Raw genomic sequence first — 12,690 nt, forward strand, 5'->3', positions numbered from 1 at the left:
TCACGTCTGATCAGACAGTATCCTGTCGACTACGCCATTTTGTTGTGGAAAAATATTTCCGAGACTGTATAATATATAAAGAGAGGTTTATTAATTCGGAGACAAAGCTTTGGGAGAAGTGTTAAAGACCCCTGTCTTTGAACCACTTCTCAAATTGGTATCTGCAGTGAAGTCCTTTTATCTTACAAATTACGTCACTTTACAACACATGCTTTAGCACTACAAAGCTTTGACTATCTTTCGAAGGCTAAGCTTTTGATATAACCCATCCTGCATTGTGACAGGGCAGTATAAACAAGTGCAGGCTTTTGACACCGGTATAAACAAACATACCGAGCACTTAACCCTCCAGTGTTCATAATGCATCAGTATTGTCCCTTACAAAATTCATTTAAAGGGGAAAATAAAACAAATGTTTGGTCCCGTATACAATCAAATATATGTCCAAAAATCCGCTCCAACACACCTCCACTTTTCCTAATCTGCCACCATTCAGGTAATATTCTGCCTTCGTGTTTTTGCCCCCAAAGTGGATAACCTCACATTTATCCAGATTATACTGCATCTGCCATGCATTTGCCCACTCAACTAACCTGTCCAAGACACCCTGCAGCCTTTTAGTATCCTCCTCACAGCTCACACCACCACCCAGCTTAGTGTCGTCTGCAAACTTGGAGATATTACACTCAATTCCATCATCTAAATCATTAATGTATATTGTAAAGAGCTGGGGTCCCAGCACTGAGCCCTGCGGTACTCCACTAGTCACTGCCTACCATTCTGAAAAGGACCCGTTTATCCCGATTCTCTGCTTCCTGTCTGCCAACCAGTTCTCTATCCATGTCAATACATTACCCCCAATACCACGTGCTTTAATTTTGCACACCTATCTCTTGTGTGGGACCTTGCAAAAGCTTTTTGAAAGTCCAAATACACCACATCCACTGGTTCTCCCTTGTCCACTCTACTAGTTACATCCTCAAAAAATTCCAGAAGATTTGTCAAACATGATTTCCCTTTCATAAATCCATGCTGACTTGAACTGATCCTGTCTCTGCTTTCCAAATGCGCTGCTATTTCATCTTTAGTAATTGATTCCAACATTTTCCCCACTACTGATGTCAGGCTAACCGGTTTATAATTCCTCGTTTTCTCTCTCCCTCCTTTTTTAAACAGTGCTGTTACATTAGCTACCCTCCAGTCCATAGGAACTGATCCAGAGTCTATAGAATGTTGGAAAATGATCACCAATGCATCCACTATTTCTATGGCCACTTCCTTAAGTACTCTGGGATGCCGATTATCAGGCCCCGGAGATTTATTGGTCTTGAATCCCATCAATTTCCCTAAGACAATTTCCCACTTTATAAGGATATCCTTCAGTTCCTCCTTCTCGCTAGACCCTCAGTCCCCTAGCATTTCCGGAAGGTTATTTGTGTCTTCCTTCGTGAAAACAGAACCAAAGTATTTATTTAACTGGTCCGCCATTTCTTTGTTCCCCATTATAGATTCAGCTGAATTTGACTGCAAGGGATCTACGTTTGTTTTCACTAATCTTTTTCTCTTCACATATCTATAGAAGCTTTTGCAGTCAGTTTTTATATTCTCAGCAAGCTTCCTCTCGCACTCTATTTTCCCCCTCCTAATTAAACCCTTTGTCCTCCTCTGCTGTATTACAAAATTCTCCCAGTCCTCAAGTTTGCTGCCTTTTCTGGCCAATTTATATGCCTCTTCCTTGGATTTAACACTAGCCTTAATTTCCCTTGTTAGCCACGGTTGAGCCACCTTCCCCGTTTTATTTTCACTCCAGACAGTGATGGACAATTGTTGAAATTCATCCATGTGATCTTTAAATGTTTGCCATTGCCTATCCACCATCAACCCTTTAAGTATCACTCGCCAGTCTATTCTAGCCAATTCACGTCTCATACCATCGAAGTTACCTTTCCCCAAGTTCAGGACCCGAATCTCTGAATTAACTGTGTCTCTCTCCATTTTAATAAAGAATTCTACCATGTTATGGTCACTCTTCCCCAAGGGGCCTCGCACAACAAGATTGTTAATTAGTCCTTTCTCATTACACATCACCCAGTCTAGGATGGCCAGCCCTCTTTGGTTCCTCAACATATTGGTCTAGAAAATCATCCCTAATACACTCCAGCAAACCCTCCTCCACCGCATTGCTACCAGTTTGGTTAGCCCAGTCAATATGTAGATTAAAGTCGCCCATAATAACTGCTGTACCTTTATTACACGCATCCCTAATTTCTTGTTTGATGCTGTCCCCATCCTCATTACTACTGTTTGGTAATCTGTACAGAACTCCCACTTGCATTTTCTGCCCCTTGATATTCCGCAGCTCCACCCATACAGATTCCACATCATCCAAGCTAATGTCCTTCTTTACTATTGCATTAATTTCCTCTTAAACCAGCAACTCCACCCCACCTCCTTTTCCTTTCTGTCTATCCTTCCTAAATGTTGAATACCCCTGGATGTTGCGTTCCCAGCCTTGTTCACCCTGGAGCCATGTCTCCGTGATGCCAATTACATCATATCCGTTAACTGCTATCTGCGCAGTTATTCATCCACCTTATTCCGAATACTCCTCGCATTGAGGCACAGAGCCTTCAGGCTTATCTTTCTAACACCCTTTGCCTCTTTAGGATTTTGCTGTAATGTGGCCCTTTTTGCTTTTTGCCTTGGGTTTCTCTGCCCTCCACTTTTACTTTTCTTCTTTCTATATTTTGCTTCTGCCCCCATTCTACTTCCCTCTGTCTCCCTGCATAGGTTCCCATCCCCCTGCCATATTAGTTTAACTCCTCCCCAACAGCACTAGCCAACACTCCCCCTGGGACATTGGTTCCGGTCCTGCCCAGTTGCAGACCGTCTGGTTTGTACTGGCCCCACCTTCCTCAGAACCGGTTCCAATGTCCCAGGAATTTGAATCCCTCCCTTCTGCACCACTCCTCAAGCCACGTATTCATCTGAGCTATCCTGCAATTCCTACTCTGACTAGCACGTGGCACTGGTAGCAATCCTGAGATTACTCCTTTTGAGGTCTTACTTTTTAATTTAGCTCCTAGCTCCCAAAATTCGTCTTGATGAGGGGTAATCTTATAGAAACATTTAAAATAATGAAAGGGATAGACAAGATAGAGGCAGAGAGATTGTTTCCACTGGTCGGGGAGACTAGAACTAGGGGGCACAGTCTCAAAATACGGGGGAGACAATTTAAAACCGAGTTGTGAAGGAATTTCTTCTCCCAGAGGGTTGTGAATCTGTGGAATTCTCTGCCCAAGGAAGCAGTTGAGGCTAGCTCATTGAATGTATTCAAATCACAGATTGATAGATTTTTAACCAATAAGTGAGTAAGGGTTATGGGGAGCAGGCGGGTAAGTGGAGCTGAGTCCACGGCCAGATCAGCCATGACCTTTTTGAATGGTGGAGCAGGCTCGAGGGGTTAGATGGCTTACTCCTGTTCCTAATTCTTATGTTCTTATGTTCTTATGACCTCATCCCGTTTTTTACCTATAGCGTTGGTACCTATATGCACCACGACAACTGACTGTTTACCCTCCCCCTTCAAAATGTCCTGCACCCGTTCCGAGGCATCCTTGACCCTTGCACCAGGGACCAACATACCATCCTGGATTCTGAGTTGCAGCCACAGAAACGTCTATATATTGCCCTTACAATAGAATCCTCTATCACTATTGCTCTCGCATTTTTTTTCCTGCCCTGATGTGCAGCAGAGCCACCCACGGTTACATGAACTTGGCTGCTGCTGCCCTGCCCTGATGAGTCATCCCCCTCAACAGTACGCAAAGCATTATATCTGTTTTGCAAGGGAATGACCGCAGGGGACCCCTGCACTACCTTCCTTCCACTGCTCTTCCTGTTGGTCACCCATCCCCTATCTGGCTGTGTAACCTTTACCTGCGGTAAGACCAACTTACTAAACATGCTATTCACGTCATTCTCAGCATCGTGAATGCTCCAGAGTGAAACCATCCGCAGCTCTAGTGCCGCAATGCAGTCTGTCAGGTGCTGCAGCCGGATACACTTCCCGCATATGTAGTCGTCGGGGAATCTGGAAGCGTCCCTGACTTCCCACATAGTACAGGAGGAGCATAACATGTGTCTAAGCTCTCCTGCCATGACTTACCCCTTAGATTAACTTAATTTGGCAACAATAATGCTAAAGGTTCTTTACTGATAAAGAAAAGAAAAAGAAAAAAACTACTCACCAATCACTTACCCCCCAGGCTGTAACGTCACCTTTCGATTTCTTTCTACTTTTTTGCTTTCTCCTCCTGCTGCAGCTGCACCAGCTGGCCTTTTATAGGCTGCTCCGACGTCCCTGAACCTCTTGCTGTGACGTCACACTTTGTTTTCTTTTCCACCCAGGTCGGTGAGTCAGCACTGGTGGGGAAAACAAGACAAAGCAACACCTCCTGTTCCCACTTGCCCGAACTCTCCCATTTATCAAACTTTTACCTTTGCACTCTGACCTGCCGCTGCACTCCGAGCAAGACTGCACCAAGCCCCCTCTTTTTATACTGTTCCTGGCCTGCTCACCACTGGCCTGTTTAGGGAACCAGTTTTTACTACCTGCCCAATTAACTAAGCTAGCTTGCTTGTTTGTCTCTGCTTAAATCTACAAGAATCCTATCTGTTTAATATTGCAGTTTTACTTAAACTTGTAATCTTATTTTACCTTTAGAAGCTACTAGAGATTGTCACTAGTAATTTACACCAACCTTGAAATGGTTAAAAAGGGATTAACCCTTAAAGTTCTCCCACTTACCAAACTCTTACCTTTGCATTCTGCCCTGCCGCTGCACTAGTTTGAGACCTAGCTTTCTCACCCTCAAACTAAATTTGAAATTCTATCGTGCTATGATCACTCTTTCCAAGAGGATCCTTCACTTCAACAAGTGAGAGTCTAACCATCTCCCCTTGACATTCAACGGCATTACCATTGCCGAATCCTCCACCATCAACATCCTGGGTGTCACCATTGACCAGAAACATAACTGGACTAGCCACATAAACACTGTGGCAACAAGAGCAGGTCAGAGGCTGTGTATTCTGCGACGAGTGTCTTACCTCCTGACTCCCCAAAGCCTTTCCACCATCTACAAGGCACAAGTCAGGAGTGTGATGGAATACTCTCCACTTGCCTGGATGAGTGCAGCTCCAATAACACTCAAGAAGCTCGACACCATCCAGGACAAAGCAGCCCGCTTGATTGGCAGCCCAACCACCACCTTAAATATTCACTCACTCCATCACTGACGTACTGTAAGATTTCTAAATCTCTCTGGGCTTACATTTGACAGTGAGACGATTCTTTCAAAACAATTGGCACAGTTTATTAAAAACATACACACATGCACATTATCAACAGTGATCAGTTATCTTATAACAGAGCTACAATGAGGTTATAATAACAAGCAATTACTTTCCTTTGGCTGGCTGGTTTGAACACATGGCTTGCCGTTTCAGCTGGTCTTAGAAGGAATATCTTGTGCCATGTGTTCCCAAGAGAGAGAGAGGGACCAGTTCCTGGATTGCGTTTTTTATATTCCTGAAGTTCATTGTCCCTCAAAACGCCTCCGGATTGGGCCTTGGCTCCAGGGCAGTTCCTTATTGGCTCTCCTCACATATGTGACTGTTTGGACTAGCCTACCCACCTCTTGATTAGATTATGTTAATGGATTTCCAATTAAGACAAAGGACAAAAGCCATGTGGCATCTGTGGGGGCTTTCATTTTGATTCTATTGTTTCAACACAGATAGGCCTTTCTGTATAATCTACACTTTTAACATTTATACATACACAGAATCAATTAATAAACATTTTTATTCTTACAGTGGCTGTAGTGTGTACCATTTACAAGATGCACTGCAGCAACTCACCAAGGCTTCCTTGGCAGCACCTCCCAAACCCGCGACTTATATCACCTAGAAGGACAAGGGCAGCAGGCATATGGGAACACCACCACCTCCAAGTTCCCCTCCAAGTCACACACCATCCTGACTTGGAAGTTTATCGCTGTTCCTTCATCGTCGCTGGGTCAAAATCCTGGAATTCCCTCCCTAACAGCATTGTGGGAGTCCCATCACCACAAGGTCTGCAGCGGTTCAAGAAGGTGGCTCACCACCACCTTCTCAAGGGCAATAATGGATGGGCAATAAATGCTGGCCTTGCCAGCAGTGCCCAGATCCCAGGAACGAATAAAAAAAATGACCAAATCATTAATTAATCCAGACTCGTTACTCATTACCAGATCTAAAATAGTCTGCCCAATGGTTGGTTCCACAACATATTGTTCCAAGAAACCATCCCACATATACTCGATGAACTCTTCCTCAAGGCTACTCTGGCCAATTTGATTTGTCCAATCAATATGAAGATTAAAATCGCCCATGATTATTGCCTTCTCTTTCTTACAAGCCTCCATTATTTCTTGATTTATACTGTGTACTACAGTCTGGCTACTGTTTGGGGGCCTGTAGACAACTCACACCAGTGACTTCTTTCCCTTATTATTTCGTATCTTCACCTAAACTGATTCTACATCCTGATCTTCTGAGTCAATATTATTTCTCCCTACTGCACTGATCTCATCCCTTATTAACAGAGCTACCCCACATCCTTTTCCTTTCTGTCTATCCTTAAGAAATGGCAATTACCTCTGATGCGTTGCAGTGTTTGAGGCTCGGACTTCAGCTCATCAACACGGAGCCGAAGTTCCTCGAGCTGCCAATATTACTGCAGATGTGGTCACCGTGGACCCCAATGGTGTCCACCAGCTCCCAAATGCTGCAGCAGTAACACATCACCTCTCCTGCCATCTTCAATGTATTTTATTTAATTAATTAAGTTTTCAAGTTTTGAATGTTTAGTTTTTAATCCCGGCTCTTAAATTAATCCAATGCCCAAGAAAAAGAGAGAAACACTGATCAACCAATCACTTCACTGCTTTCACACTTTGATTTATTTTTACATCTTACCCTCCCAGGTTGGTTGGTGCTGCTCCCAGCTAGCTCTTTCATCTCCCGCTCCGATCTGCTCTCGTGCTGTTTTCTGACAGGGATCATCAAAGGGCAGGAAAAGTGCAGTCCCATGTCATGTATCATATTGGGCCAGAATTTACTGTAGCCAGTGAACGAATGGCACCCGCCTTTTGTTAGACTCGCCCTTGCCCGTTTAATTTCCATGAGATTTTCCCCTGCAAGTTGCTGTAAGTGCAAGAGGGAAACATCACAGTGCGCCTCTACAGGGCATCTGGATCTGTGTGAACAGGGTGAGCAACTGTATGTCTCCTTAACCAATCAGATTGAAGAATTGTGAAATGCACAGCGCAAAGTCTGAACCAGGAAGTGTAAGTTAGAATACTGAATTCAATGTCAAATCAGGTATTGAAAGCAAAATAAAGAGAGGGAAAGAAAGATTGGATTAAGAGAGAGAGAAAAAAGAGACATAAAGTAAAAGTTAAAAAAGTTTAATTTTTTTTAAATCTCCAACAATAATTAAAAACTGAAGGAATGAGATGCCTTACCTGTAATAGTTAATTTTCAGTGACACAGATATTGTTTAGCAGTAATTCAGACTTATCACACCGTAAAAAGAGTACTTAAACTGAAATGGACAAGCCCTACCTTTCTTCGGCGAGTTTAGATCACATCTATCACCCAAGTACAGGAAATTCACTTCATTTGAATGCTGAGGAAAACAGCGAGATGCCGCTTTCAGGAAGCTAATGGCGGAGTGGCGCATCATAGACATTAACTTCCGAATGATCACGTTTAACCGTGCATCTGCCCTCGCCTGAAGTTGCTGTGCGATTTGTGCGTCAATAACAGTGAGCGTTAGCGTGACCGTTACTTTGCCAGAAAAATCTGAACAATTATATTTAGGTATATTTAACATTTTTTTTTAATTTTAAAAGGGAAACAATGGTTTTTAGATTTTTTAATTCTCGTCACATTGGCCAGGATTTTGCTCACCTCGGCGGCTCCGGTGTGGGCGATGTTGGTGGCGGGTCATGGCCCGGCTGCTGGCTCCATCCCGCTGCCTAAAATAAACTTAACGTTGATAGGGCTTGTTAAGCACGCCCAGCACATTTCCAGGTCCAATTAGAGGAAGTCAGTCTGGTGTCGTTATTCATGATGCGTCATCAGCCGGTTTCCTTAAAGGGACCATGGCTAATTTTCTTTGAATATTTGTGCTGTCAGTGTTCTGCAGCATTGAGGTGCTGCAAACAATGACAAGCCCTGCACAAAGGCACAGGCTTCACCCAGGTTCTCCCATGACTCCCTCCATATGCTTATGGAGGGAGTCACAGCATGCAGGGAGATCCTCTTCCCCTTCCATGGATTACATAGGATAACATAGGATATTTAGCACAGAAACAGTTTTTCCCAATCAGTCCATGCCAGTATTTATGCTCCACTCGAGCCTCTTCCTGTCTTTCCTCATCTAAATCCCCTTAAATGCATCAATACTATTCACTTCAACCACTCCCTAGTGATAGCAAGTTCCAAATTCTCACCACTCTTTGGGCTAAGAAGTTTCTTCTGAATTCCTATTGGATTGCTTGGTGACTATCATATATTGATGGCCTCTAGTTATGCTCTTCCCCACAAGTGGAAGCATTCTCTCTGTATCCACTCTATCAAAATCTTCGGAAGAGACTTCCTCAGGAAACTGACGCAGCCTGGTTGCACATTGCACAGAGGGCACAAGCAGGGATACTGTCAGGAGGACCTGGGTGCAGTGGTGCCAACCTTTCAATGATATCAGTGCAAAGCCACACTCAACATCATCCTGCTGTACCATTCATCACATCCCCATCACTCTGCCTTCCCTACCCTACTCCTGCACATCCTTACTCACACCAACTTACCTTACACCTCCACCCATCCCTTTCTCTCTATCGACATTATCACATCCCCATCACACTAGCCACCCCTCACACTCACCCTCATCCTAGTGCAACTAGCAATACGCAAGGGTAGCAACTTGGGTATTTTATCCAATGTTCATGTAAAGTTTCAGATAATGTGCTGTCAAACATTGAAACCTTTATTATCAACACTTTCTGTTCTTAGACAGATTTGTGTGAACCTTTGGAAGTGGCTTAGTGAGTTGCAGTAAATGGTGAGACATACAATATACATTAATGATTTAGACGAAGGAATTGAATGTAATATCTCTAAATTTGCAGATGACACTAAGCTGGGTGGCAGTGTGAGCTATGAGGAGGATGCTAAGAGGCTGCAGGTTGACTTGGACAGGTTAGGTGAGTGGGCAAATGCATGGCAGATGCAGTATAATGTAGATAACTGTGAGGTTATTCACTTTGGTGACAAAAACAGGAAGGCAGAATATTATCTGAATGGTGACAGATTAGGAAAAGGGGAGGTGCAACGAGACATAGGTGTCTTGGTACATCAGTCATTGAAAGTTGGCATGCAGGTACAGCAGGCGGTAAAGAAGGCAAATGGCATGTTGGCCTTCATAGCGAGAGGATTTGAGTATAGGAGCAGGGAGGTCTTGCTGCAGTTGTACAGGGCCTTAGTGAGGCCACACCTTCAATATTATGTACAGTTTTGGTCTCCTAATCTGAGGAAGGACGTTCTTGCTATTGAGTGAGTGCAGCGAAGGTTCACCAGACTGATTCCCAGGATGGCAGGACTGACATATGAGGAAAAACTGGATCGACTAGGCTTATATTCACTGATTTAGAAGAATGAGAGGGGATCTCATAGAAACATATAAAATTCTGACGGGATGGGACAGGTTAGATGCGGGAAGAATGTTCCCGATGTTGGGGAAGTCCAGAACCAGGGGACACAGTCTTTGGTTAAGGGGTAGGCCATTTAGGACTGAGATGAGGAAAAACTTCTTCACTCAGAGAGTTGTTAACCTGTGGAATTCCCTGCCGCAGAGAGTCGTTGATACCAGTTCATTGGATATATTCAAGAGGGAGCTAGATATGGCCCTTACGGCTAAAGGGATCAAGAGGTATGGAGAGAAAGCGGGAAAGGGGTACTGAGGTGAATGATCAGCCATGATCATGTTGAATGGTGGTGTAGGCTTGAAGGGTCGAATGGCCTACTCCTGCACCTATTTTCTATGTTTCTATCTTTCTATGTTTATAATTGGTTTAATTGGGTCGGCCGCCTCTGCTGGTCTGGTGCAGATCAGAGATCACACTTGCGTCATTTGAAAAGGTACGACATGGCGTCTTGACAGCGGGGTCCTGACCCATTGTCAAAGAAATCAAATTTCCCACCCAACCCGCCAATCCTGATGCTGACCCCTGAGAAAATTCCGGTCAATGGTGTTGGAATAGGTGAGAAGGAAAGAGCACATGAGGAAGAGACACCATGAGAGACGGAGAGACAAGAAAGAACATTTAAAAAAAGAGGACAAGCTATATTGATGTAGAACAAGGTAAAACACATTAAAGTACTGTAAATAAAACTGGCAGGGAAACAGACCCACTTCAAAAATACATTGAGAGCAGTGAGATGAGGCAAAGAAAGAGAGAGAGATGGAGAAAAGCTGAGATAAAGATATATGCTGCACTGTCAGATAAATGGTTCACGTCAAATGAGGATTTGGACAAAATAGGACTTTGGTTACCAGCACTGAATTTCTATGCTGGGAATTGAAGTAGTGCAGATGCAAAAAAAAACATTGTAAATAAAAAGTAAACACACACACAATAAATCAGTGATTTTCAATTGTTTCTACATTGACTGTTAAAATTGACACTTCTAAAAAACAATATCAGCTACACAAAGGAAAGTGGTGCTATGTAGGGGAAAACTAGGGGGAGAAATTCACGTAGTTTGCACCTCTTGTTAGGGCCCTCGGGGGGCGGGGGTGGGGGTGGCGCCATCGGGGTACAAACAACTTCTCACCCTGGGCGCAGGAGTTAGCAGAGGCGCAAACCGATAGCGCCATGGCCAATTAAGGCAAGCATTCCGCATGCCTTCTAAACCACCTTATCCACCCGGCCTGCTACTTTCAGGGATCTGTGGACAAGCACTCCAAGGTCCCTTTGTTCATCTACACTTCTAAGTGGCCTACCGTTTAACGTGTATACCCTTTCCTTATTAGCCCGCCCCAAGTGCATCACCTCACACTTCTCCGAATCAAATTCCATTTGCCACTGTTCTGCCCACCTGATCAGTAGATTGATATCCTCCTGCAGTCCATGAATTTCCCCTTCAGTATCAACCACACATCCAATTTTAGCGTCATCTGCAAACTTTTTAATCATACCCCCTTCTATTCAAATCTAGATCATTGATGTATACCACAAAGAGCAAGGGACCCAGTACTGAGCTCTGCGGAACCCCACTGGAAACAGTCACAAAAACATCCATCAACCATTACTCTTTGCTTCCTACCTCTAAGCCAATTTTGGACTGAACTTGTCACTTTGCCCTAGATCCCATGGGCTTTTATCTTCATGACCAGTCTGCCATATGGGACATAGAAACATAGAAAATGGGTGTAGGAATAGGCCATTCAGCTCTTCGAGCCTGCACCACCATTCAACAAGATCATGGCTTATCATTCACCTCAGTATCCCTTTCCTGCTTTCTCTCCATACCACTTGATCCTTTTAGCTGTCAGGGCCATATCTAACTCCCTCTTGAATATATCCAATGAACTGGCCTCAACAACTTTCTGCGGTAGAGAATTCCACAGGTTAAAAACTCTCTGAGTGAAGAAGTTTCTCCTCAGCTCAGTCCTAAATGGCTTACACCTTATCCTTACACTGTGAGCCCTGGTTCTGGACTTCCCCAGTATCGAGAACATTCTTCCTGCATCTAACCTGTACAATCCCGTCAGAATTTTATATATTTCCATGAGAACCCCCCTCATTCTTCTAAACTCCAGTGAATACAGGCCCAGTCGATCCAGTCTCCCTCATATGTCAGTCTTGCCATCCCGGGAATCAGTCTGGTGAACCTTCGCTGCACTCCCTCAATAGCAAGAACGACATTCCTCAGATTAGACCAAAACTGAACACAATATTCCAGGTGAGACCTCAGCAAGGCCCTGTACAACTGCAGTAAGACCTCCCTGCTCCTATACTCAAATCCCCTAGCTATGAAGGCCAACATGCCATTTGCCTTCTTCACCACCTGCTGTACCTACATGCCAACTGATGTACCATGATACCCAGGTCTCATTGCACCTCCCCTTTTCCTAATCTGTCACCATTCAGATAATATTCTGCCTTCCTGTTTTTGCCACCAAAGTGAATAACCTCACATTTATCTACGTTATACTGCACCTGCCATACATTTGCCCACTCACCTAACCTGTCCAAGTCACCCTGCAGCCTCTTAACATCCTCCTCACAGCTCACACCGCCCGTCCAACTTAGAGTCATCTGCAAACTTGGAGAAATTACACTCAATTCCTTCATCTAAATCATTGATGTATATTGTAAATAGCTAGCGTTTCAGCACTGAGCCCTGCGGCACCCCAGTAGTCACTTCCTGCCATTCTGAAAAGGACCCGTTATTCCCGACTCTCTGCTTCCTGTCTGTCAACCAGTTCTCTATCCACATCAATACCTTACCCCCAATACCATGTGCTTTAATTTTGCACACTAATTTCTTTTGTGGGACCTTGTCAAAAGCCTTTTG

Source organism: Pristiophorus japonicus, chromosome 2 (genome assembly GCF_044704955.1).
Source record: "Pristiophorus japonicus isolate sPriJap1 chromosome 2, sPriJap1.hap1, whole genome shotgun sequence".
Classification (NCBI taxonomy): Eukaryota; Metazoa; Chordata; class Chondrichthyes; family Pristiophoridae; genus Pristiophorus; species Pristiophorus japonicus.